This window comes from Scaptodrosophila lebanonensis, unplaced genomic scaffold, assembly GCF_003285725.1.
Source record: "Scaptodrosophila lebanonensis strain 11010-0011.00,11010-0021.00 unplaced genomic scaffold, SlebRS2 tig00000024-arrow-pilon, whole genome shotgun sequence".
NCBI classification, from domain to species: domain Eukaryota; kingdom Metazoa; phylum Arthropoda; class Insecta; order Diptera; family Drosophilidae; genus Scaptodrosophila; species Scaptodrosophila lebanonensis.
The window spans coordinates 2,776,794-2,803,073 of NW_022060538.1; the positions used below are offsets into that span (position 1 = coordinate 2,776,794).

The 26,280-nt window shown below is 40.4% G+C and overlaps 1 protein-coding gene across 2 annotated transcripts in view; it reads left to right on the forward strand.

Annotated features, from left to right (window-relative positions):
• The window catches only part of LOC115620935 (alpha-2 adrenergic receptor), a 56,561-nt gene that overhangs the window by 20,873 nt on the left and 9,408 nt on the right, over nt 1–26,280 (forward strand). The gene's annotated exons all lie outside the window — the stretch shown is intronic.

Sequence of the window (26,280 nt, forward strand, 5' to 3'; positions counted from 1 at the left end):
GGGTTATTATGGAAATTTTAGGATTAAAACTCCAAAGTCAACAAAGAGCTGCACAACAAACGCCTCTTAGGACTATTCAACAACGTTTTTATACCCTGTACCCGTAGGGTAAAAAGGGTATATTAGGTTTGTGCAAAGTATGTAACATGCATAAGGAAGCATCTCCGACCCCATAAAGTATATATATTCTGAATCAGCATGACGAGAGAAATCGATCTAGACATGTCCGTCCGTCCATCCGTCTGTCCGTCTGTGCGTCTGGATGAACGCGAGGATCTCAGAAACTATAAAAGCTACAATAACCAAAGTTGGCATCCAGATTCTCCTAGGTCCGAGTAAGGACGAGTTTATTTTTTTTTTTAATTTTCCCCCCCCTTCCCCCGCTACAGAATTTCGTCAATAGCGTCCACATTTCAAATGCTACCTAAACCAAACTTTGCACACATAATTTATATATAATTGTCTACTGTTGTATAAAATTTTATTCAATTCGGTCAGTTCTAAGAAAAGTTATTAGCGAAACAAATTCTCGCCAGTACAACCCCACCAAACTGCAGCAACAAGTTCGCTCTTCCTCTTCCTCTTTTTGCTGCTGCTATGGGCGCATATAACTCAGTGACGGAAGTTTACCTGGGTACAGGGTATTACACTGTCGGGCTTGCTCGACTGTAGCGTTCTCTCTTGTTTAACTTTAAAAATATTTCCTTTTAACCATACTAGAAATTGGTCGAATAGCTCTCCGTAGAAAGAGATCAGCTGTTCAAATTCGAGTTGTAAAAACTCCCATAGTTTATCATTTACCGACGCAGCACATTTTCTACTCGCAAGGGTTATCGTTATTGGCGAAAAGAAAGAGCGGGTTCGATACTTGTGCACGCTAAGTGGAAAGCTCGTTTTAGCCGGCTTCCCATTCGCCATTTGCATGACGCAGCACAAACACGCAAACAAAATGAAGCGGGCATATAAATTTTGTTTCGGCCAATAAAATTTTTAATGATGCTCCGTCAACCCAAGGATGGAGTTGGAGCGCTCATAAAAAATCCAACGCTAGTCCAAAACAAATTCGATAGGCTTGGCTTTTAATGTTGTATACTGCCATATTGTAGCAAGAGCTGCACCCGTTGAATCTTATCCCGCATCCTAACTGCCACATGAATACGGCGTACAACTTTCCGTTTGATATAAAAACATTTACACTGTCGGAAGTTGCAAGTAACTGTGCTTCCTTGAAGCGGCAGTAAATTGTAATAAACACTAAACGGGATTGGAGGCAGCCAGGCGCCACAGAGGTTCACGGAGGATGCTGCACATTTAAGCGGCCTCGGCCAGTATTTGACTGACAAATGAAGGCAGGAGGCAGGCTCACACACAAGCACGGAAATAGCAAGGAAATTAAAACAAATATAAAATGTGAGCAACTAAACGGCGCAGTAAACAGCAACAGCAATAGCTGCTGCCAACAACAAAGACAACGACCGCTCCCACTATGCCGAGTTGCTGTTTTTTGGTCCTTTTGCGAGGAAGCAAACAGAATAAAAACAAGAGAGAACGCTACAGTCGAGCAAGCCCGACAGTGTAATACCCTGTACCCAGGTAAACTTCCGTCACTGAGTTATATGCGCCCATAGCATCAGCAAAAATAGGAAGAAGAAGAGCGAACTTGTTGCTGCAGTTTGTGGGGGTTGTACTGTAGAGAATTTGTTTCGCTAATAACTTTTCTCAGAATTGACCGAATTGGATTACATTTTGAAGAACAGTAGAAAATTATATATTAATTATGTGTGCAAAGTTTGGTTGAGGTAGCATTTGAAATGTGGACGCCATTGACGAAATTCTGTAGCGGGGGAAGGGGGGGAAAATTAAAAAAAAAATAAACTCGTCCTTACTCGGACCTAGGAGAATCTGGATGCCAACTTTGGTTATTCTAGCTTTTATAGTTTCTGAGATCCTCGCGTTCATCCAGACGGACAGACGGACGGACGGACGGACATGTCTAGATCGATTTCTCTCGTCATGCTGATTCAGAATATATATACTTTATGGGGTCGGAGATGCTTCCTTCTGCATGTTACATACTTTACACAAACCTAATATACCCTTTTTACCCTACGGGTACAGGGTATAATAAATACGACGTAAACTTTGCCAGGGCATTTGAATGTAGCTAGAGCTGGAGCTGGGGTCCTGCCGCTGAAAGTGAAAAGTGAACCAACGCTGACTTTGGGTCTGACACGGACTGAGACTGGGATTGGGGTTGAGGCACAGGGACAGGCACTGCCTCTCATCAACAACCATTCCGCATAAAAGACCACAACTTGCGCTGGTGTGCCGCTGATAAAGGCAGGCGATTGAATTACACATTATCGTTTCAAGCGCTTAAAAATAAATTTAAAAATGTATTTACTTAAAAATGGGGGCATGTGCCGCGGTCGAGCAGCTTATCGCAGCCGCCGCACGCACGTCACATGCAACCAGTTCACCAGTTCACCAGTTCAGAGCGTAAGGACGCCACAAAGGCTGCCTCAGTCGCAGCTGCAGTCGCTTCCGTTTATTTGGCCATAATAAACCGCAGAGTGATAAGAAATCGATTTGTCACAAAGACGTGCGACTCAATTGGCGCTTAAACAAACAAAAGCCATCGCACATGCCGACACGAGAGCATAAATCACGCACTCTCCCACGCACGCTCCTCTGGCTGCCAAGTCGTCTTCACGGCCTCTTGGATAAACGACACGGAGAAAGCCCACCTGTACGTACTATACGGGTATGTGGATGCCTGGGCTGTCTGTGGCTCTTCTACCCTCTCTGTTGGCTTCTTTAAGTTTATTACAGTTATTCCAGTGAGTTGTTTTATTTCAAATCCCCAACAAAATACTTGACGCTTAGCGCCAAATGTGGGCAACTGAGATTCGGATTTATTTTTGGAATGTATGGCGTTTGCCGTACCAAGGACCAATACAGCCGTGAATATCCAAAGGGGAGAGGGAATAATTTTAAAAGCAATTTACTAGTCCGGCTTCCTTCGCTTAACAGATTGTTATTAGTCTTTGTCAGCCAACATTTTCACGATCATTATTGCATAAAAGAATTACCTTAAAAAACTCCTGAAGAGCATGCTGTTAGTTCATAATTATCCTCGAAACATTGTCACTTTAAATATCAAAGCAATATTATTCAAAAGCCCCCAGCCATCGATCGACACCGAGTTTAATGTTGAAGACATTTAAATTTACTAAACCCTTCTGGACTGCCGCCACAAGAATTGACGGTAAAATTCGGAATTGCAATCATGCTTTTGAGAAATTAAAGCCTTCCAAGCATATGCAATGGGACGAGGCTGCTGATTAAGGAGTTGCAGGACAATTTAAGTGTAGCAACTATTATCAATGGCCCAGCAACTAGCTCATATAACGAGGATACCGATGATCCCATTTGATCATTTATATGGCTTCAATTTCCGGTAGTCCCAAGGCCAAGCCTTCGAATTAGTAGCGATCGACATACAAAAACAATGTTTTACTGTGTGTTGAACTATCACGGGTCGGAGCTTCTGAAAATCAATTTATTTTGCTACCACAAAATAAAACATCAAATATCTTTAACAGAGAACCTCTGACCTAATAAAGAATAACAAAAACAAGAAAGGAATGCTAAAGTCGAGCAGGCTCAACTCTTAAATACCCTGTACCACCCCACAAAAAGTATTTAAATTAATAAATTAATTAAATTAAATTAATTAACTAAATTAATTTAATTAAATTAATTAACTAAATTAATTTAATTAATTAACTAAATATTAACTAATTAAATATAAAATATTCCATGCATGCATACATACATTTACATTTACATCAGAATCGTGCCTTATGCGTGTTTGTGTATTTGTACATATGTATGTATGTGTGCATTGCGCCTGGTTATATGGCTATAACTTTCTTTCCGATCATTCTATCATAATGAAACTTGGTATACGGATATATAATTACTAACCTAATGTGACTACCAAATTTTAGTTAGAATTACGGGAGTTATAGAAAATCGTTAATAGGGGGGGGGGGGGGGGGGGGGGGGGAGGAGTGGGAGGTGGATCAAAAAAAATGAACAAAAAAATGAAATTCTCGGTCTCAGGAGAATCTGTATACCAAGTTTGGTTATTCTAGCTCTTATACTTTCGGAGATCCTTGCGTTCATACAGACAGACAGACGGACAGACAGACGGACAGACAGACAGACGGACAGACGGCTATATCGACTCGGCTTGTCATGCTGATCAAGAATATATATACTTTGTGGGGTCTACCAAGCCTCCTTCTGTGTGTTCCATGTGCACTCGCACAAAACTAATATACCCTTGTACCCTTTGGGTACAGGGTATAAAAATCTAATAACGAACAAAAAATCATTAAAATAATAATATCCAAAATAAATTGTACTCCTTCTTAGTAACTCATAGCACAAAGAACGGTGTATGTGGGTTGAGTGTGAGTGTGTTATAAAATGTAAATTTTTGTGAAAATATCCGTGCGAAGCAGGGGCAGGACGCTAGTTGTTAATAAAGAATGAAGTGTTGTAGTTATAAGCTTTTCCCGACAGTGAAGAGCCCTTGTGTCGCCTTCCTTTCGGCGCTCTGAATTAACTCCCAGATTTTCGACTAACGTTCGAATTGGGCTCTCCTAAGCTCTAGTCAACACGATTTTCTTTTCTTACAGGATTTCTTCAATACTGTCCCCAATCATTCAACTTAATTTCATTGAAATCGGTTGGTGCCAAGAAATGAAAAGAAAAGCAAATTGTTGAGCAACGAAAGTATTGGTGTGGGGGTGAGGGATTTGATTTCGACTTACAAGTAAATCAGCAAGTGAAATATAATTTCCCTGTACTTGGATGTGTTAACTTTTGTGAATTTTGTCGACAGCCTGCGACCAGGACACGATTTCATTCGCTTTATTTATTTTGCTTTCGCCAGGATGAGCAGCTGACATGCGTGCTCTTACGCTCTCTCACATCACAAGTAAACACAACCACACACATATACGTGTACATCAGTATATAGTATGGCTATGTATGTGTGCGTGCGTGGGAGGGCTTCACGTGACTATAAGTCAGCTTCTGTCACTCTTCCCCAATCCCCACTGTGAGCCTCAGCGTATGGCAAGTGGAGCGTAACCATATTCTCAATGAATCTTTCGCACACTCCAAAACAACAGACACAACAGGGCCAGGTATAGGGATAGGGACACAGCACAATGCCAGGGAAGACAAATGTCTGCCCACTGCTCCCAAAAGACGCGCAGTCGGCTTTGTTTGCTCCGTCTGCTTCGTCTGCTCTAGCAATTTGCTTTTGTTTTCATTCTCACAAGTTGTTTGCTTTGTCTTCGTTTGTTTCTCATTTCGGTTTCGGGCCGTTTTTTATTGTGCCGCCACCTTTGGTCTGCTACTGTTTGGTTGGTCTCGGCGGTAATGTTCTGGGACGTCACATATTTGCGGCTTCTTCTACAACTTCAGCTTCAGCTGCTGATGCTGGTGCTGATGCTGCAGCAACTGCTGCTGCTACTGCCACCGCGGCAACCGCAGAGTAAACAAGCGTTTTCACATTAACTTTCGCTTACTTACAGCCGCTGCTGCTTTGTTATCCTAGGTGTGTGTGTGTGTGTGTGTGTATATATGTATGTTTGTACGTGAGCCTTTCCCCCATCACCAGCATCCACACAGACACAAATATTTTAAACGCTTCATTTCACTTTATTTCAGCTGCGATTTCAATTTAAATTCCATGATTTTTCTCTGCTGCTTTTCAACATATTTCGCTTTGGCTTTGGTTCCCCAGAATAAGAAATGTTCCTGAGCTTCTGTGTGCATGAAAATGAGGGGATTTCGGTGATTTTAATTTTTAATTTGGGATTTGGTGGGTTTCAATTTGTTTACGTCCGCATTAGCTCTTTCAGTCAGTGATTTGGGGCTGCTCTAAGTTCGTTATACCCACTCGATTTAGAAGCCACAATGCAATCGTTGCTTATCAAAAATGCATCGACGGTGCTCGAAATGAAGCCCAATATAAAGTGTTGGTGAAAATAACGCAAATTCGGCTAAGTTGCTTAAAGACTGAAATTGAATTGTTCGCAACCCTTTCCAGGGCACTGATGCGTAAGAAATTTGTATGTTTTAGGGTCTACGCACATTTTTCTTCTCAAGTGCGAGCAAAGAAAACAAAACGATGGGAATGTTTTAATTAACTTTTGTTTGCGTTGCTTTAAAGTTGATTCGAAAAGAAGAGCTGCGAAAAAGTTTTAAGACGTCAAATTCAAGCGCTCAGCAGTGTTGCTGCAACATAAAATCTTTAATGCATTTTGGGAATGGCAAGTTTACAAGCTCCTTGCGCCAAGCTATTAAAACAGAAGATTGTGTTGCTGCTGCTTCTAGTGCTGCTATTTACTTTCAATTTTCTTGTACTGCAGAATGTTTTTGAGCACCGCCTTGTCAAATATTTATTTTTTATTAGAATTTAGTTGCCCACCGCCAAGTGTCAACAATGCTGGCTTAGTCTCTGACTGGCAGCTGCTGCACTTCGACGGGCGCCTCCACTTTGATAGCATACCTGCTCTAGCTGGCAAACTATTGCCTTTCATATTTCATTGGAGCGCTACGAATGTTGTCGCTGCCGTCAAATACTCGTAACTGCAACTGTCAGCCGGGAAACGTTTGCGCAGCGCAAATTCCCCAAAGCTGACAAAAATGCAGTGGCAGCTCTTGCTTTTTCTCAAAATTGGAAATGACGCACGCAGCAAGCGGCAGAAAAACGCTGTCACTGGGCGGCCCCGAAAACTGACGCATTGTTCTCCCGGAGCAGAAGCACCAGAGTATGCAAATTCCAAGCCGAGCACATCCACCCCAAAACCCACACCCAACTCCTTCGCAGCCCGCGACGACTGTTGCCGGCTGTCTGCTGCCAGTTGCGCAAAAAGTTTGACATTTTAGCTTCATCTAAGCGCCTGGCAGTTTTCAACTTTTATGTTTGGAATTTGTTTCATTAGCCTAATGCCCTAATGGAATTTCAAAGGTTGCCGTCGTTGTCGTTGTCGCTGTCGCCGCTCGAGCAAACGCACCGGACGCAGTTAATGAGGAGTGTAACGCCAGCTATTAAGTAATATACTACAATATTTGCATTCTGCATCTCTTCAGTTTATTACATAAAAGTTATTTACATTAATCAAACAATATACATGAGAACTTAAAAAAGGAATAGCTCTCCTCGACGACTCACACCACTTCCCCATTTTAATATGCAGTTCTAGAAAATTAAGGAATACCTGTTTTATAAAAATATTGAACCAGGCTTAATAGAACTATTGAAACATTATATCAAAGGTTCTTCTGTTCAAGATAGATCTCTACGTGTGTGCTCATAGTCAGTTCTGATAGTGATATTAGATTGGAAAACCATAGGTAGTACTTATTTGTTCTAGTTGATTTTGTATACGATGGCGCATTAGAGGGGTACTGTTGTTGATTCAAAATGTAAAATAATAGGAGTTGTAGTTTTCCAAAAAACACCACACATTTTTAAATCCTGAAGATCAGTGCGATATTTATGTGATAGTTTGCATTAGCCTGTCAAATTTATGCGCTGACATCGAGCATAGAGGATTGTGACATTTACGGCAGATATCCAATAAGCCGCATCGGACATTAAGAGACTAAGATGACATGCTTAGTGTTGGTAAAAGGGGGGAGTCGAAATGATGGGCCGCCGGTTCATGGTCGGCTAATACACTGCGCCTAAATTCAGCCGAGAGACGTATAAGCGAACAGGTGAAGGTGCAGGCTGGCGGTCATCTGCGAATATTGCCGTGCAATCAAGTTCATTAGACTCGGAAATGGGCAAAGATGACATTTGGAGCAGAGGCGCAACTACGAACTGTGCAAACTGTTTTGGGATATTAGTGGTTGTGGTCTTGTCATGCTGCCTTCGCCATTGCCTGTTGGCGTTCAAGTTGAAGACATTATCGCAACGATGCGGCAGTGTACGACAGACTTTACTTGCAAGACTGACAAGACGGGCAAGACAGGCAAGAAGACTTAACATGGGCAGGAGGCTGCGACCGAGCCACGACCATAAATGGGTTTTGGCTGCGTGCAAAGTGACATGGACAAGCTGCTGGTGGCGAAGGCAGAAAGGTTGTGGCGAGGACAGGACCGATATCACAGATAAATATATGTATACAGCCAACGTCTGCTGCCTTTGTTCGTGTGTATATATGTGCGTATATATGTGTGTGCATGTATGTATGTGTGTATGTAACCGCATATATCGTCCATAAACACCACCATAAAAGTGATGCAAAGAAACACCTAAACAAGCAGACTGTTTTGAGCATGTGACAAAGACAATGAAAACTATATATAAACATGCATGATGTCCTTTAACATTCCATCACTGGAAATATGTGAAAACTTTTGTCTCTTACAGGCATAATAAAAGATAAGGGACCATTTAAAACGCTTCGTATTGTTGTTGTAGTACGTTTCCAAATGAAATTAACAGGACGCGGCGCGCATTCATGTACAAATGTGTACTATACAAATGGCTGGTACATACGAATGTGTCCATGTTTTATTTGTTTGTTTATGGTAGTTTATTTATTTTTTTAAATAAATTTTGCACACTTATCGGATTTTTATAGCGGTACTCATAAAAATATATAAAAAAAAGGCGCTAAGAGAATGCATGGAATAGGATAGGGCTGGTTGTGTGGCTGGCTTATGGGGCGAATGAGTGATAATATTTTTATGTATTCATGATAAAAATGATATTATTAAGAAAAAATGTGTGTATACATTTTTTAAATGATTTCATTATTTCGCATGTCTACAAATTTTGAAGTAAAAACAAAAAAGTTGTGACCTTCGCCAATTCCAGTATTGTGTTAGTTAGAATATTGTTCTAAACGACATGAAAAATATCGTTAGAGTTGATCTAGAAATTCCGTTAAAAAAATTTAACTAGTATCTGATAATGAATTCAACTCATTCTGAAGAATATAAATGATCGTTAGGACCAACAAGCCAGATTCGTAGTATACCAACAAAGACATTGCACATCCAGCAAGCTATGTCTTGATTTGTAGCCCATTATGGCTACAGAGTTCGATTGAGAGTAAGGGTTAGAAAGGTCGATATATTTTATGCATAAACCATGATTAAAATAATACTGTAATGAAAACATTTCATATTCTCTTCCAACTCTTATCCTGAATGTGTTTTTGAAAAAGTAGCAATACAACAAATATCAAGAGAAAACATATCTGCAGACTAGTGATGGGTTATCCATCGAATTTTCAATACCAGGGGCTACCAACGCTTTAAAATTCAACAACGCTAAGGACAAATTCCGATTCATAGTGATTATTTAATATAAATATAGTTGCTACACTTTTCAAATAAAGAAAAGAAATGATAGGAATTAAAATCTTTTAAAAAGAATCCGATTTGCTTTTGCGAGTTGCTTGGCTGTTCTTAAACGTTAACAGTCGTGAATTGAGGAACAACAAAGAACGTAGATAGACAAAAGCAACTGACGTAAATGTACAAATACTAGACGGACGAATGAACTGGCACGAATACAACTTTTAAGAGCAATGGAGGACAGCTCGCGGGAGTTGTAACAGCGTCGAATTGAACGAAGTTGGTGGACAGTGGTAGACGCTGGTGGCGTTTTCCTTAGAAACAAGAAGAGGAAAATAAGTTGCCCAGCAACTTTTGCTGCACAACTTAAGAAAAGACGCCTCACACTTGCTGGTGTCCTTGTTACGATTTCACATAAAAAACAAACATATATATATATATATATATATATATGTATGTATACTTAAATATATATATGTACATATACATACTGAGATGCAAAGACGCAGGATGTACGCTTTATTTCCTTCAAATACAGCGCACCATATCTTCGGTTGCTGTTGCGGCTGCCGTTGTCCTGTGGCTCGTTGAAAACTACTAGAAACTAGGCTACCTCCCCGGCAACGACGCGTCATTGTTCTTACCCTTGTCTCGGCCTCAGCCTCCGCCTCTGCCTGCGCATCTCCGTTTTCGTAGGCGACAACCCAGCTCCTGTTCAAATTAAACTGAAAATCTTGTCTGCCGCCCGTTCATCCGTCGCTCCTTCACTTGTCAAACAATGTTATGAGCCAAAGTGGCAGCACTTTTTCTATCCGACCCTCGTCCCTCCGCCGTTCACTCTTCTGAATGTTGTAATTAAACAAAACTTGAGGAATTGCGCTACGGGCCAACTTGGTGCAGGACGAGATAGCGCGAAGTAGAAGAGGGAAAAACGGTAAACAAAAGCATAATACAAAGCATTATAGCCATGCCTTAGAAGGCAGTCAGCGATGTGGTGGCAGGCTAGGGCTATACCTACGAGTAGATCTACCCACTCGTATAATCAATAGCGCTTCACCTCTGCTTGCCGTTCCAACACTGATGGGCTAAGCTCGCGTCTAATGGCCGCCCGTCACACACTTTTGCGTATTTGCCTCACTTGATGACATGAGTACGATAGAAAAAGGGAAAACTTACGAAAACATTGACAATGGGCAGCGGGCAGTTGGCCTATACCTATGATTCGGCTCGACCCGGCCCTGGCCCAACTGTGAGACGGAAAAACTTTTTTGTTGATTTATTAAATTAATTGCTTCCTTATGGGGCACGAGTATCAGGGACTGCACCCTGCACCCGCAGCATGTGCGCTGCCTTTTTATATGTGTTTTATTTAATTTATACTTTTCTATGGTAACTTTTATATGTGGGGTGTCTCTGCTGCTCACACACACTTACCAAACCCGTACAAATATACTCGTATACATGTGTGAGTTAACCAATGAATAAATGCCAAAAAAAGGAAATATATAAAAAGCTGGTCAACTTAAATGCTTTCTTTTCTCCCTTTAGTAAATGAAGTTTAAACAGTGACCTGATCCATACCTCCTGCTTATCTGAGGAATATGCAAAGTCAGAACCATCCATGGGATATGACTTAGCACAATAGAAAGAGCTGGTGACTACACATAACCATATAAACGTTCTGTACTCACTAATACCTTGAATAGTACTTTTAAGCACTGGATTTGATCCCTCAATAGCTTTAAAACTGGCAAAAAATAGGACTATTACTGAACAATTTATAAACTTCCCAAGACGGGAAACTTAAGGTAAATACATAACAAGAAAGGAATGCTAAAGTCGAGCGGGCTCAACTCTTAAATACCCTGTACCTCCCCACAAAAAAAAAAAAAAAAAAAAACAATTAATTAATTAAAAAAAGATAGAACGCTACAGTCGAGCAAGCCCGACAGTAAAATAACCTGTACTCTCCACAAAAAGGAAAAATAAAAAAAAAATATTAAAAAAAATGAAATTATTAACATTTATTTAATACATACATAGAAGACATTTTTTGCAGATTTACATTTCCATCACTTGTCTATGCTTGCTTATATACGTGTATGTATGTATATATAAGCAACAACAATAACAGCTGAGGGCAGCGCTGCAAGCAGAGCATGGACAGCGATTTTATTTATGGCTATAACTGTCTTCAGAATTGACCTATCATTATGAAACTTGGCATACGGTCACATAAGCACTAACTGGACGTAACTACTAAAACTGAACTACTGATTTCAAAATTCCAAGAATTACGGAAGTTATAGCTCTTGTACCTTCTGAGATCCTTGCGCTCATACAGACAGACAGACTCTTCTTCTCATACTGATCCTTCTTCGCACGAAACTAGTATACCCTTTCACCCTTTTGGGTACAGGGTATAAATATACAGTCTTCTACAAGTCTTTACCCGTCAGTAGAGATGCATTGCTGCTGTAATATTGGAATAGGCAATATATTTTAAGGCGAATATGATTTATTGGAGGATTGTGCGTTTCGGAGGCGGGCGAATAGCAAACCAAATGAATTGACGCTCGACGTGTTGCTATTCCACGCAATTTTCGCAGCAATGGAGCCGAAGGCAGCAAGGCAGACACACACAAGCCACTACCTGGCAAAAAAAAAGAAAAAAATACTTAGGCTACGGCTGCTTCCACTCCATCACTCTCATCACTAGGGCGATGTCGGAATTCATGGCACACTTTTGCAGTTGATTTAATGTCGCCGCCGGCGGCATCGCTGGCAGAGAAATAAGTAAATGCGAGAACTGGGAGCCATCCTCCATAACCAGTTCTGTACGTGTTGTTCGATTTGTTGCGTTTGCCAATTTTCAGCAGCTAATGGCGTTAAAATTCGCCGTTGTTATTCTCGCTGTCAAGGTGTTGTGGCTCCTGCAGTGCCAGAGAAAAATGACGCGGCAAAGCCCCACGGTGCAAAATGCTCATTTATTTCAGATGTAGTCGCGGGCGAGGGAAACCATAAACAGTAAACGTAAACTGCTGGAATATGTTGCACGTTTAGCAGGCGCTTGAGAATTTATAGCTGGGCGGGTTTGCGGTTGACTGTCAACCCATAAAACTCCGGCTACGCCTTTGAGTCTGAGACTGCCTCGGACTCCGGCTCTGACGCCGACTAAGGGTGACCGTTTATTGTATTTACAGTTACTTAATTCTTTTAACATGAACTTGGCACATAACAGCAATAATAATTGCATGTCATTTGCTTGCTCAACTCACAGGTGGGATGAAAAACTCTGAAACTGGCAAGCTGGGAAACTGGGAAACTGTGCCACTTGTCCAGTCGGCCGTGCACCCGGGAATGTAAACTTTACAAATACCTTTCAACTTTATAAAGCGTTCGCAAATGGTGCTCACAAATTACAGCGGCATTTTGGCTATGCCTTGGCATAGCAGTTGTTGTTATTGTTGTTGTTGCTACTGGTGCCATTGTAGCTGTTGTTGTGGTTGGTGCTGTTGTCGTCGTTACGCGCATTGATTGTATTATGAGTGACATGTACCGCAGAAAAGCTTTTAAGTCATTAATTTTATTTTGAGAGCATGCTCAAAGGATTTTAAAGTGAACAATTTTTGATGCAAAGCCTTCCCTCAGTAAACGACACTCAGCCAGTCTACCATGCCACTATAAACGTAGCTTAAGGCTGGCAGTCGTTCGCTTCCAATATGTACTCGCATGTGTCATTAAGTAAACGAAATGTATTTGCGCATGGAGCGTAAAAATGTCAAGCTAAAATAAATTTACTAATAACTTAGATTTATGCATAAAACGAACACATACTCGCACACTCTTTGTGTGCCACCAAAATGAACATTAAAAGCGGTAACCACTACGTCTGGAGATTGCTCAAGACGCAGATAAGGCGCAGAATTCAACAGAAGTGACTGAGCAAGGAGCGAAGAGCAAAGGGGCATACAGAAAAGAGTGAAATGTGCGCAACATTTTGTTTGGGGCAATCACAAAACACAATCTGCATTCAAATGAATCAAATAAATTAGTTTGGAAATGTTCAAAGCCGAACTGAAAGCAGAAACCCAACGGGGCGTATGAGCGTTTTTCTACTAACCAAATTGCCTGTGGATGTCGATGGGGGCGTGGTAGTGCCATCTGGGCGGACGTATGGTTGGAGCGCGGCTTTGAGCAACTTCTGCCTTATTTGATTAAATAATTTCCACTTAACTTCTTACATCTAACAGTGCCTCGAGGCGTGGCGTAGGACAAAAAGCCAAAGGCCACAAAAAGGCAATGTAATTAAGAGCTACACACAAAAACACACATACACGCTCCTCGACAAGCTAAGAAATTAGTACGGCAAAACTTAATACAGATGCTATGGAAATAAAGGGTATATTTGTATATGAACATTAGACCAACACCCTTACTCCGACCGCTGCATAAGTACTCGTAACTAAAGCATAAATTGCTCGCATTGATTGCTTGTGCGTGTGAGCCTCCCCATATATACATACATATGTATATATATACAAGTATATATGTATATGTGTGTGTGTGTGCGTGTGAAAAACGCCAACTACTTTGATATTCACACTCCCATTGAAGGAGACAGGCGACAGCGATGTTTGCCATTAGGGGCGTCGTTCCTCGGCTCCAGATCAAATGAAGTGGCCTGCCTGAACGGGTTTGTCTGACAGTAAGATTTACAGTGTGGCCACATTGTGAATATTACATTATACACCCCCTATTCCCTCCACCCTCTTTCTTGCCTTTTTCGGAGCGCATTGGTGTGTGAGTTTTATAAATGTCTAGGTGGCGCCATTTTGCTTCTCCACTCTAACAGTAGATACGAGTATGTATGTGTGTATCCGGAACAAAATGTTGCTTAGTGGGCCACAATGTCAGGTCCAGGCAGCTTTGTGTAAATGAGATCACTTATGCGCCAGCGTGCGTGCGCCTTCATTGCGAGTATACAGACATAACTGAATTTGTGGGCCTTTTAATTTACATCTATTATGCTCACTTCATAAGAATTGGATTGGAATTGGCCCAGTGGTTTAGCATAAAATATGAATTCAAATATGTGCGTCCTTGTCCACCAGTTCACAAAAAACTTTGCGTCAATCAAGATGCATAACTTCATCTTAAACATAGTTAATTAATTAATTCATTAATTTTATAATGCTGCCAACAACTCTAATTACACACTGTACCACTTTTTACATTGTCTTTATATGAAGGCAATACCGACGAACAGTTAAAAGTCAGCTAAAAACGACTCATTCAACGACAGTGTGCAAAAATGTCTGCATTTCGTAGATTACATTTATATGCAACTTGTATGAGACATTCACTTGGGAGAGCTGTGAATGGTCAAACAACTAGCACAAAACATGCCAAACTTTCATTTTGGGCAGCATTTAATGTTGGAACATGTATGATACGGGCTACAGAAAATTGGTGCGAACAAGAGAGAACGTTACAGTCGAGCAAGCCCGACAGTGAAATACCCTGTACCCAGGTTAACTTCCGTCACTGAGTTATATGCGCACATAGCAGAAGCAAAGAGAGGAAGAAGAAGAGCGAACTTGTTGCTGCAGTTTGGGGGGGTTGTACTGTAGAGACTTTGTTTCGCTAATAACTTTAATAATAACTTAGCAAGAACCGATTTAGATGAAACAAAAGAACAAAAGTAGATAATTATACCCTGTACCCGTAGGGTAAAAAGGGTATATTAGGTTTGTGCAAAGTATGTAACATACAGAAGGAAGCATCTCCGACCCCATAAAGTATATATATTCTTGATCAGCATGACGAGAGAAATCGATCTAGACATGTCCGTCCGTCTGTCCGTCCGTCTGTCCGTCCGTCTGTCCGTCTGGATGAACGCAAGGATCTCAGAAACTATAAAAGCTAGAATAACCAAAGTTGGCATCCAGATTCTCCTAGGTCCGAGAAAGGATGAGTTTATTTTATTTTTTTTAATTTCCCCCCCCCCCCCCCTTCCCCCGCTACAGAATTTCGTCAATAGCGTCCACATTTCAAAAGCTACCTAAACCAAACTTTGCACACATAATTTATATCTTCTTCTTCCTCTTTTTGCTGCTGCTATGGGCGCATATAACTCAGTGACGGAAGTTTACCTGGGTACAGGGTATTACACTGTCGGGCTTGCTCGACTGTAGCGTTCTCTCTTGTTATGTATAAATTTAGTGTGCAAAGTTTGGTTTAGGTAACTTTTGAAATGTGGACGGTATTGACGAAATTCTGTAGCGGGGGAAGGGGGGGAAAATTAAAAAAAAAAATAAACTCGTCCTTTCTCGGACTTAGGAGAATCTGGATACCAAATTTGGTTGTTCCAGCTTTAATTGTTTCTGAGATCTTTGCGTTCATCCAGACGGACGGACAGACGGACGGACAGACGGACGGACAGACGGACGGACATGTCTAGATCGATTTCTCTCCTCATGCTGATTCAGAATATATATATATATATACTTTATGGGGTCGGAGATGCTTTCTTCTGCATGTTACATATGTACTTTGCACAAACCTAATATACCCTTTTTACCCTAAGGGTACAGGGTATAAAAAGTAATTACAAATTGCATTCGATGCAATCATTCGGAGCTTAATTCCAAATGCAAACTCCAACTGGCTGCAGCCATGCATTTCAATAATTTAAGCGGTTGCTGCTCTACTTGCGCTACCAGCGATTAATCCATTCTGTATTATATAAAATGTGTGTGTGTGCAGAAAATTATTGTCATAAAATATCGTATATCCAAAAATTCTGGGATAAATGCTTTGAATGATAATAAAATGACTAATGTAGCTTTAACTAGTTTTTGTTTCGTTGGGCTACTATCATGTCGTACGAAATAAGAAAAATGCATACAAAAGAAAATACCATGAAAAATATTCCTGCTTTGAAAGAACTTTCCTTTTCTTGTGAAATTGTAAGATGCATAGTTTTACTGAACTACTGCACTTTCTTTTTTGAATAATAGCAACAATAGTACACTACGAAAGAACATTTTAACTAATTGTTGTTTTTAACAATTTTGAATAAAACTAGTTACAACTACTTTTGCTTGCCTTCCGGTCCTCCATAAGCGGAATGTAGAAAATAGCGAGCAAGTGTTCGTAAAATAAAATGAATACATTTTAATAGGGATTGTTTTGGCAGTCTAAGGTTGAAATCGTGTAGAATAGGGACCAAATATGATGGAAAAAGAAACCAAGGTCAGTGCTACATTGATTGGCCTTGATTTCATATATTTTTTTAGTATAGTATTGCAAAAAAATGTTGCTTCTGAAAGCAGGCGAGCGGATGATCGGGGAGACGTATGTGCGTGACAGCATATTTTGTTGAGCTGCCATCTTTAGAAGCAGGAGTACGAACGGAATAAATGCGTTGCAGAAATTTGCGGTCACATAAAACTACGTGCGGCCTGGCAGTGATAGCTTGGCATTGAAGCCGCAGACGCGGTCGAAGCACATGTTAAACTCTTTACACCGACATAAACAGTGAGCCAAGTACGTGAGTGGCATGATACATTGTAATTGTGTTGGTAGAGGGGCGGTAATACATATAGGAGTTGACTGTAAGCCGAAATTGATGAAAGCAACGAAATGTCATTGCCACTGTTCCGCACCCAGACGGACAGACAAAGAGACAAACAAACATATTACATTACTTGTTTGGGTTTTTCTCGCTCGGGTTTTTTTTTTGCTCTGCTCCATGCTTTGTTGGGGGAAGCAATCAAATAGAAAATGCAGTGCAGCAACATCGCTCCCCTTCCGTCAAATGGGTGACATGTGTGCTTATGAACGAGTGAGGAGTACCAGCATCTCGACTCTGAGTGCAACTGAAGTGCGACCTGGCGCCACACGAGTATGCGAAAGCATAAAAAAAAGCTGGTGTATGTTTTCAACAACTGTCAACGGAAATTGCTGTCATTGCAACGCAATGAAGGATTCGCCGAGTCCAACACTAGCACATGGATTTCAAAATTGTTTACTCACACGTCCCGTCCGTTCCACCCCTGGCCAGAAAAAGAAAAATAGAATGAGACGCAAGTACGTTACCATAAATCTGGAAATGAAATAAGTGTACAATGTTGTATATTTGACATTTGGTCACTCAAACTGATATAAGTGAACGAGTCTGTCCGTCTGTACGATGAGTTGCCCGACATGTCGCCCATGGTGTGCGTGCAGCTTGTTTATTCGTTTGGTCAGCAGTGTCAACTTGAGGGACTAGCTGTGGCACGTACTAGTGCCTTTGTTATCGTGTGTGTCCGTGTGTCTGTGTCCGTGCGTGTCACTGTCACAAACACATGCGTCAATTTAATAACGCCAAAAGGAAAACAAGCAACGATTGGTACAAGACCAACGACCAGCGACGAAATAAATGAGATATTACCAATTTGTATTGAATGCCATAAATGATACTTGTATAATGTAATGGCCGCGTTTTGTTGCTGTTGTTGTGTTCACAGCTTAAGTTGTAGTTTGTTGTTTGGAACAACCGGTCACGGCCTAGGCAAACACAATTAGCCCGCCCTGGGCAAATAATCATTAGCCAGAGCCAGAGCCGTGACAGTACCGTGTTATATAATAGCAATTATTGCATATTCGCCATGTTCAACGCATCCAAAGTTTTCAAAGCCGATTTCCAAAAAAAGCACAACAAAACGAAACAAAACAAAAATCCATAAACGAATAAATATGTTATCCAACGATTGACACTTCTCATTCCCTTTTTGGGCAAACTTTTTGCTGCGCATACAACAAAATGGACAAAACATGTGCTTCCAACTCACAGTCCTCCGCACAGGACCTTCATGGCATGAATTAAATGGACTACAAAGGCACGAGTACAGAAACAATGCGGCAACTGGCAAATCGTAAACCAAACTGCCATGCTACAGAGGAGGAGGATGGAATAGGAACCAGATCAGAGTTGGGAGTGCGCATAGAAAGTGCACAAATTCGTACACAAATTGTAAAGAAATAAAATTTTAGTATGCGCATATTGATTTTATGATCAGAAATAACTACGCACAGCAGCCGAGCCGAGGCCGCGTCCACATTCCGATACGTTTCAAAAAATTGCAAAGCAATCAGAAGTGTGATTGTGTGTGTCGAGTATTGCGTATGTATTGCTGAGTGTATGCGGTATGCCACATCGTATTGCTAGGCGAGAAAACGACAAAATGTCGAGCCGGGAACCTACAGCAGTCGCTGGCGACAACAGTAAAGTATCTGGCAGCTTCATTTGACAGTCGTAATAAATTTTTCTGTTAGCAACGACGTTTTTTCTTTCTTCTTTTCATTATTATCTTATTTTTTGTCCAGGCGAGCCCGGTCCTTTGTGTTTGTGAAATTACGCTGAAGCATCGGCACTGCTTCGGCATTTCTATACCAAAGAGCAATGTGACTTTAAATATGTTTTTTTAATGCAAATTGATTGGGCGCAAATGCCAGCCATAAATATTTATGATTGGCTGCTAGCCAGGGCGTAAAGAAGAACAACTTATAAACTTAATAAACATAATAAAATAAGAGGCATTAATATATAAATAAAATAAAAGCAACCTAAGAACATGTTACTGGACCGGACCTTGTCATGACAGCCAATAAACATGGCTATCGCAGGCGCAATCTTAAAGCAACTCACAAAACCCGAGTCAAACACATTCCTGCCGCTATTTTCGGTTTTTTTTTTTAATTTATTTATTTATTTTTTTTGTATTAAGCCCAAAGCCAAAGCCAGCAAAACTTTTAATCTCATTTGCTCATTTTTCACATTACACGCTTCATAAAAATTCTATAATCCGCTAAACCTTCTGCTCTATATGCCAGCAAAGTTCAGGCCGAACAAAAACAGGCCAAAATGAAACGAATTCTTCAACAACAGCAACAGCAGCAGGAGCACAAACACTAGCACCAGTACACCAGCAACCCAGAGGAGCAGACAAGAAGAAAGAAAAAATACCACTCGCAATAAAAAGCACACAAAATGGCTGCGCACAAAAGTAGGCAATACGAAGGAAAGACTAAATGCTTTAACTGAAAACGAAATCGAGCCAAAGATGCCAACGCCAAGCGGCAAGCGGCATCGGCAATGGCGACAGGGGCGAAGGGACGAATGGAGGAAAAAAGCAAGAGAGACGAGTGCTAATATTAAGTAAACCGACTGTCAGCTCGCCCAAATGTATGCCACAAAATTTTGTTTACAAATCTCTTCAACGACGCCCACAAATTTGTATGCTAGGCATTGTATTTGCATTGCTCTTGTTGATATTGTTGTTAATATTGTTGTTGTTGCTCTTGTGTTCTTGAAGCTGTTGTTCCGCCCTCGTCGCCATGCGGGTCAAGCATTCTGTATTTCAATATTTACTTTTGGTTCACATAAGGATCAACTAAAGTTTTCGTCCAACCAGCCTACTTCGCTTAAAGTAGCCTCAAGATTGTCCACCACAGACGACGGCAGAGAGTGGTACTTTTTTGTTTCATTAAATTAAACACGCGACTCGGCCAATGTCAACGGTGCGGCACTTCGTTCTGCTGACAGCACAGCAGCTTTCTACATGTAATTAATGAATAGTTTATGTGCGCCAAGACAGGCTCCACATAAATCGACGCCCTAGTGGCGACCCTCAGACCTCATTGCCTCCGCAGCACATGTCCAGCAGCCACTTCACTGGACATCAACTCCCCTTGTGGCCCACACAGCTCGTATTGCGATCCGCCCTATTGCCTAGGGATGGAGAAAAATGTGAGAGTACTTGTAGTACGATTTCAACGCGCATAGCAGAACAATTTAATATTGCTCATCTCAATTTCAATTTATTCACTTTTCTTCAAACATTATGAATTTACAAGTGAGGTAGAGATATCGGAATGCTAAGAGTTCAGGCAGCTTAGCCTTATCTACTTAATTGAGCAAAATTAAGAAATATGTATAAAACGTTTAACAACAATGGGCAGTGTATAGTAAGGCGGAAGAAGTTGTACAAAAAAACGATAAAGCTTAATGACTTAAGCATAACTTTATACTAAACTTGTACAAGTTTTTTATTTTTTTTAAATTAGATATTATTTGTATGAAGAGTACATACATCTATTATTAAATCTGATTATTAGGCGAGCAATCCTTTCTGCAACTAATTCACATTTTGCTATTTGGTGTTATTCTGTAGTGGAGAAGTGCCAGGGAGGGCTATAGATCATTTAAAGTATTTTATTTTGGATGACTTGAATTTATTTTATTATGACAATTTGCAACATTAGCCATAGATAGAAGATAACAATTTTGCTGATTATATTCACTCGTAAATAGCAATCGCAAGTGAGAGGAAAATAAAATATGTTTTTGTTAACAGAGACTAATGTGTAACTTGACTGATTTAAAATTTTGTAATATGTTTTACCAAATTTAATCAGCGTCTGTGTAACATAATGGAAAGAGAAAATATTCGAATGAAGGAACAACATCTAATTTTTGTTATTTAAACCGACACTAAAGTTGAGTAAAGACTTACATTTCTTTATTATGTTTTATTTAAAACTCGATTTAAATATATTTAGACTTGATTTAAGCTACATATAGTACTTAATTTAACTGATAAAAAAGTTTGCTTGCCTTTGCAAACCTGCGGTCTCCATCCCTGCAACAAACAGTGCAATAATTATGTCGTTTTTGGGCAAATCGATACACACACAGCTGGCTACCATTTTTACAGTAACTTGAACTTTAGCTTGACTTTAAATGCGGCCAGAACGGGAAACCCGGCAAAAGTTTGCGTTCTGTTGCCACTAAATGGCAATGACGATGTCGGTGTGGCTGTAGCGGCAGCGACCGCCATTATTGTCCTTTAAATGACATTTACGACGACTGCAGTGTACGGCAGCTGCTCTCACAACAACTACAATACCGACATACTGGAACTTTTAACCTACCCCGCGCCCCCGCGGACCATCTCACCCAACCAGCCGACATGCGAAATTGTATAAAAAGTAAAACCTAAGCGGAAAAGTGTCAAATAAGAAACTAAATCGCATGCCACCCACATTTCAAAGGGCCAATTGTGCGCTCTGACCCTTTTTTTCCTTGTATGTTATACGTTTTTTTGAAGGAATTTGAAATTTTAAGCGAACAGTCCTTTCCGCTGTATGCCTTTTGTTCGCTCAACAAAATCGCCCTTATAGCCACGATGACCTTAAAATGGTGTAAAAATATTTATGTCTCCATTGAGGCTTTTACTATATTTTTGGGCAAATATTACTTGAATTTTTGGGTTCATTTCTTTGTCAAACCAACATTTAATTATGCTTGTATTGCTGGTAATGAGACAAATTGCTTTCTGCTGTCAGATATAACTAGCTTTTTGCTTTCGTTTCCATTAAAGCCAATCAACTATGGCACCGCAGCTGAGATTCTTGTATTAATTCTAGCTGTAAAATACCAAAATGGTCGCCCTACTGAGGCACACTAACACATACACACGAGACACATACTCGTAGACAACCAACCACCATTTCGCACGGTTCCGCTTCCGCCGTGGCCGTGGCCGTTGCCGGTTGCGTGCGCTCGTCTTGCGTTGGAGCTGGAAAACTGACAGTAATAGTGGATGTTAGTATGTATGTAATTTGTATGGCTGTGCGTCGTCTTAGAACACGTTTGTAAACATCTTAAATGTGCTTTTAATGAGCAGCTTCCCAAACCATTGAGCCTTATATTCGTGCATACATTCGCTACAAACGCCAACTCGTAACAGTGGGGGTCACTGCTCAAGTGTCTTTGTTGGCACCCTCGTGTCGTATTTTAATAACGCTAATTAGCACTCTAATTAGTTGTTGCTTCAGTTTGTTTTAGTTGGCATGCTTAGCGTTTTTAAAACACAAGCCATGTGGACAGATATCCGCCCACACACACGCACACAACATGGTCCAACATGTGTAAGCGTTTAAAGTTAAGTGGCTTTTGTAAAGCAATGGCTCCTTCATAACCACTACCTCCTTTACATCACTAATGACAATTATGAAGTGCAACTGCTCCGCATTGATACTACACTGAGGGAATATAAGTACGAAATTAATTTCAGACCGTTTTGTGCATCCAAATAATATTAAGTTAAGAATGGAGTAGACCGGACATATATTAGGCTCGTTGGAAATATTCTTACTGACGAATTTCTTAATCAACTAACGCCGAAGATATTTACAACTGAGTCCTTAAAAACAACTGAGTACCGAATGAAAAAGTAGCAATAAAGGTAAAACGAAATCCTTCGGTGTAAATTAGTTTTTTCTAGGCGCAAAACGTACTGCATTGTGTATACTTTTCCATTTTGTATACTCTTTTGATTTTGTACCTAAAACAAAGATATTCGCACAAACATTGTTCATAGATTAAAACTACTTCTTCTTTCTCTGAGTGTGCCCCTTATGACCCTTTTATGTTGCGTGCAATACTTAAAAAATTAATGTGAACAGAAATTATTGCAAAAACATGCACAAAAAAGTACGGCTGATACGCAACCCGCACCTGGAGTGCATCGCGCATTCATTTTGTGTGACTGTAAAGATTTGGTATTTTTAACAGGCCACAAATTAAAGCAGCAATTAATTAGCCATTAAAGTGGTTTCACGTGCACACACACGATGGCTGGAAATCACACACATATGCACATGCACATTGACTTACATGCACGAGTGGTTGCTTAATTAAAATGCACGGGCCTTGCACTTGCTGTTGTTGTCGTTAATAATGCATTTGGAAGCCACATAAATATATAAATATAGGCGCGTATCAAGCCATGAATTACATACGGGTATATTGGAATATTATGCTTTTTAATGGTTTCTGGTTTTGTAATAGCTACAACGAACTGTTAATTGTAAAGCAAGGAATGGTGCAGAGCATTCATTCCTTGTGAATAATTAAATTTTTGCAAGTTGATGCAATTGTCGACTTCGTCTAACACATACTTACAAAGTAGAAGGTAGATGGGTAAAACTGCCTGTCACAGCAAAAGTATAACCCTGTTATGCCGTTACTCAATCCGTTATTTCACCGAAATATAACTCTGCCGAGCGAATTAAGCTTGAAGTTTTAGCAGTGATGTGAAAAAGTACAAGTAATGCTCACTGTGAACGACGCCAATCTCTAAATAAGATAGATAAAGAGATAGCAGGACACATATCCAGTCAATGGGGGCTTTGGCTGCTTTCCCAAGATGAGTCGTTTACGCCTGAAAATCTTTGTTAGCAGTTGAAAAACAGAGTACCCTTTATTGTGGCAACACCCTCTCAGATGCAATTTAAATAGCATCACACCAAACCAAAGAGAAAGAGAAGGAGGTCGCACAATTCCGTTTTTCCTCAAATTCAATCAGTCATAGAGAAGACCACGATTAAAAGTGATTATAACACATAACAATGCTACATCCTCAATCCATCTTAACCCAACACAGACCTAACACAGAAGTGCCAAAACGACGACTTTAAGTCCACACAATTGGATTAACTGTCCAGCGACTAGAGATTTATCATCACTGGGGCAATTAATACTGGTGACAGTTTCCTATTCGTAATAGTTAGGGAAGTACAGAAAATTTAAACAATATTTAAGCGGAAGTCTTTCCCTATCTATTCATGCATGCCATTGCTTTTCTTTAAATTTGTATACCTCAGATTGATTTTCAGCATTCGACAGGTTGTACTGGGAGGTGACAATAACATTGAAAAACACAAAGTATGGATCATAGTCCCCGTGCACGTTCTGTCATAAACAATAAGGCAGGCAACGACAACGACAACAACTAACCAAAACAACAATGGAAATTGCGTGAGCAGTCGAGAACTGTTTTGCTTGTTGTGACGGCAAAGGACGAACAACAACAGCTGCATATAGTATTTTTACAGAAGTATCTTGCAGTTTTGGCACTTGCTTGCGCTGTGGTCAAGTAACACAGGCACTGAGACATATGCTCGTACATATATAAATACATACAATGTCGGCCAAAGCTCCGCTGCAATGCAAACCACAGTTGTTGTCCATTTGTCCGGCATGAGAGTCATGTTGCTTGCCCCAGCGTGCATGAGTCCATGTGGGCATGTGCACCAATAACCATTAAGCGTTGAAATTTCTGCAACAGTGTAGTTTTTGCTGTTCTTGCTCTGACTGTTGTAGTTGTAATGCTTGTTGCTGCGCTCTTTGCATTATTGGATCGGTACGTGTGTCTGGTGTGCCAGCAACAGCATTTGTATTCTGGCGAAACACAATAATTATTATACCCTGTACCCAAAGGGTACAAGGGTATATTAGTTTTGTGCGAGTGCACATGGAACACACAGAAGGAGGCTTGGTAGACCCCACAAAGTATATATATTCTTGATCAGCATGACAAGCCGAGTCGATATAGCCATGTCCGTCTGTCCGTCTGACCGTCTGTCCGTCTGTCTGTCTGTCTGTCTGTCTGTCTGTATGAACGCAAGGATCTCCGAAAGTATAAGAGCTAGAATAACCAAACTTGGTAAACAGATTCTCCTGAGACCGAGAAAGGACGAGTTTGTTCATTTTTTCTGATCCACCCCCCCACTCCCCCCCCTATTACCGATTTTCTATAACTCCCGTAATTCTTGGAATTTTGGTAAAATCTGGTAGTCATATTAGGTTAGTTATTATATAACCGTATACCAATTCTCATTATGATAGAATGATCGGAAAGAAAGTTATAGCCATATAACCAGGCCCAATGCACACATACATACATATGTACAAGTACACAAACACGCATAAGGCACGATTCTGATGTAAATGTAAATGTATGTATGCATGCATGGAATATTTTATATTTAATTTAGTTAATTAATTAAATTAATTTAGTTAATTATTTAAATTAAATTAATTAACTAATTTAAATACTTTTTTATGGGGTGGTACAGGGTATTTAAGAGTTGAGCCTGCTCGACTTTAGCATTCCTTTCTTGTTTTATGTTCGCAATGGTCGAGTGTACGAGGGTACTCGGCCCAGTTGGGTATTCGGCAGCAGTGGACACTTATGGCGAAAATTTTCCCTTTTAAGCCCTGGGTGTTAGGCCTGCTCACAGCTTAATGCGATTGCAAACTAAATGCTTAAGCTCAGTTTGCCTGGTAGATCATTTAAAGTTTCCAATTGGCTTGCCAAACTCATTTACATACACACATGTATATGAACAATGTCACCACGGACAGTATAACTCCCGTAAGTAGAACGAATATGTATACAAGTATGTAATTACAATATAGAGATTGAAACTGTTGAAACTATTCAATTCTTACAGGCATTTTAAGTTAAAGATGCAAGAAAAAACCCACAATGACACATCATCTCGTCATCAAGCAATGTCTTTCCTTCTTAAAAACGTTCCTTTTCGCAGATTTTACTGTATTAGGTTCAGTCGTGGCCGGTTAACTAGTTGGCTTGTTGGCCGTCTGCCTACCCAGCTTGTTAACTTGTTTCAATTCAAGGATACTCGTATTTAATTTACTGCTGAAATGTTTGTACTTGTGTGCGAGTGTGTATGCCAACAAGAACAACAATTTGGCAGCAATTTGTTACATCGGTAGCTGCAAATGATTAACAATGCATGCGACGTTGTGGTTAAGAGCAAAATGATAGCCCACATTCGACATTAGGCCGCCGCCATTTAGCCTTTGTTGCTGCTTATGCTGCTTCTATAAACAATTGGCCAGGCCATCGTAGCACTTAGCCATATGAAAATTAATTTTCTGCTATTTTACGCAGCCTATTGGCATATTTATGTTAATGCCATTAGAGGAAGACAAGACCCGTATTAATTACATAACTC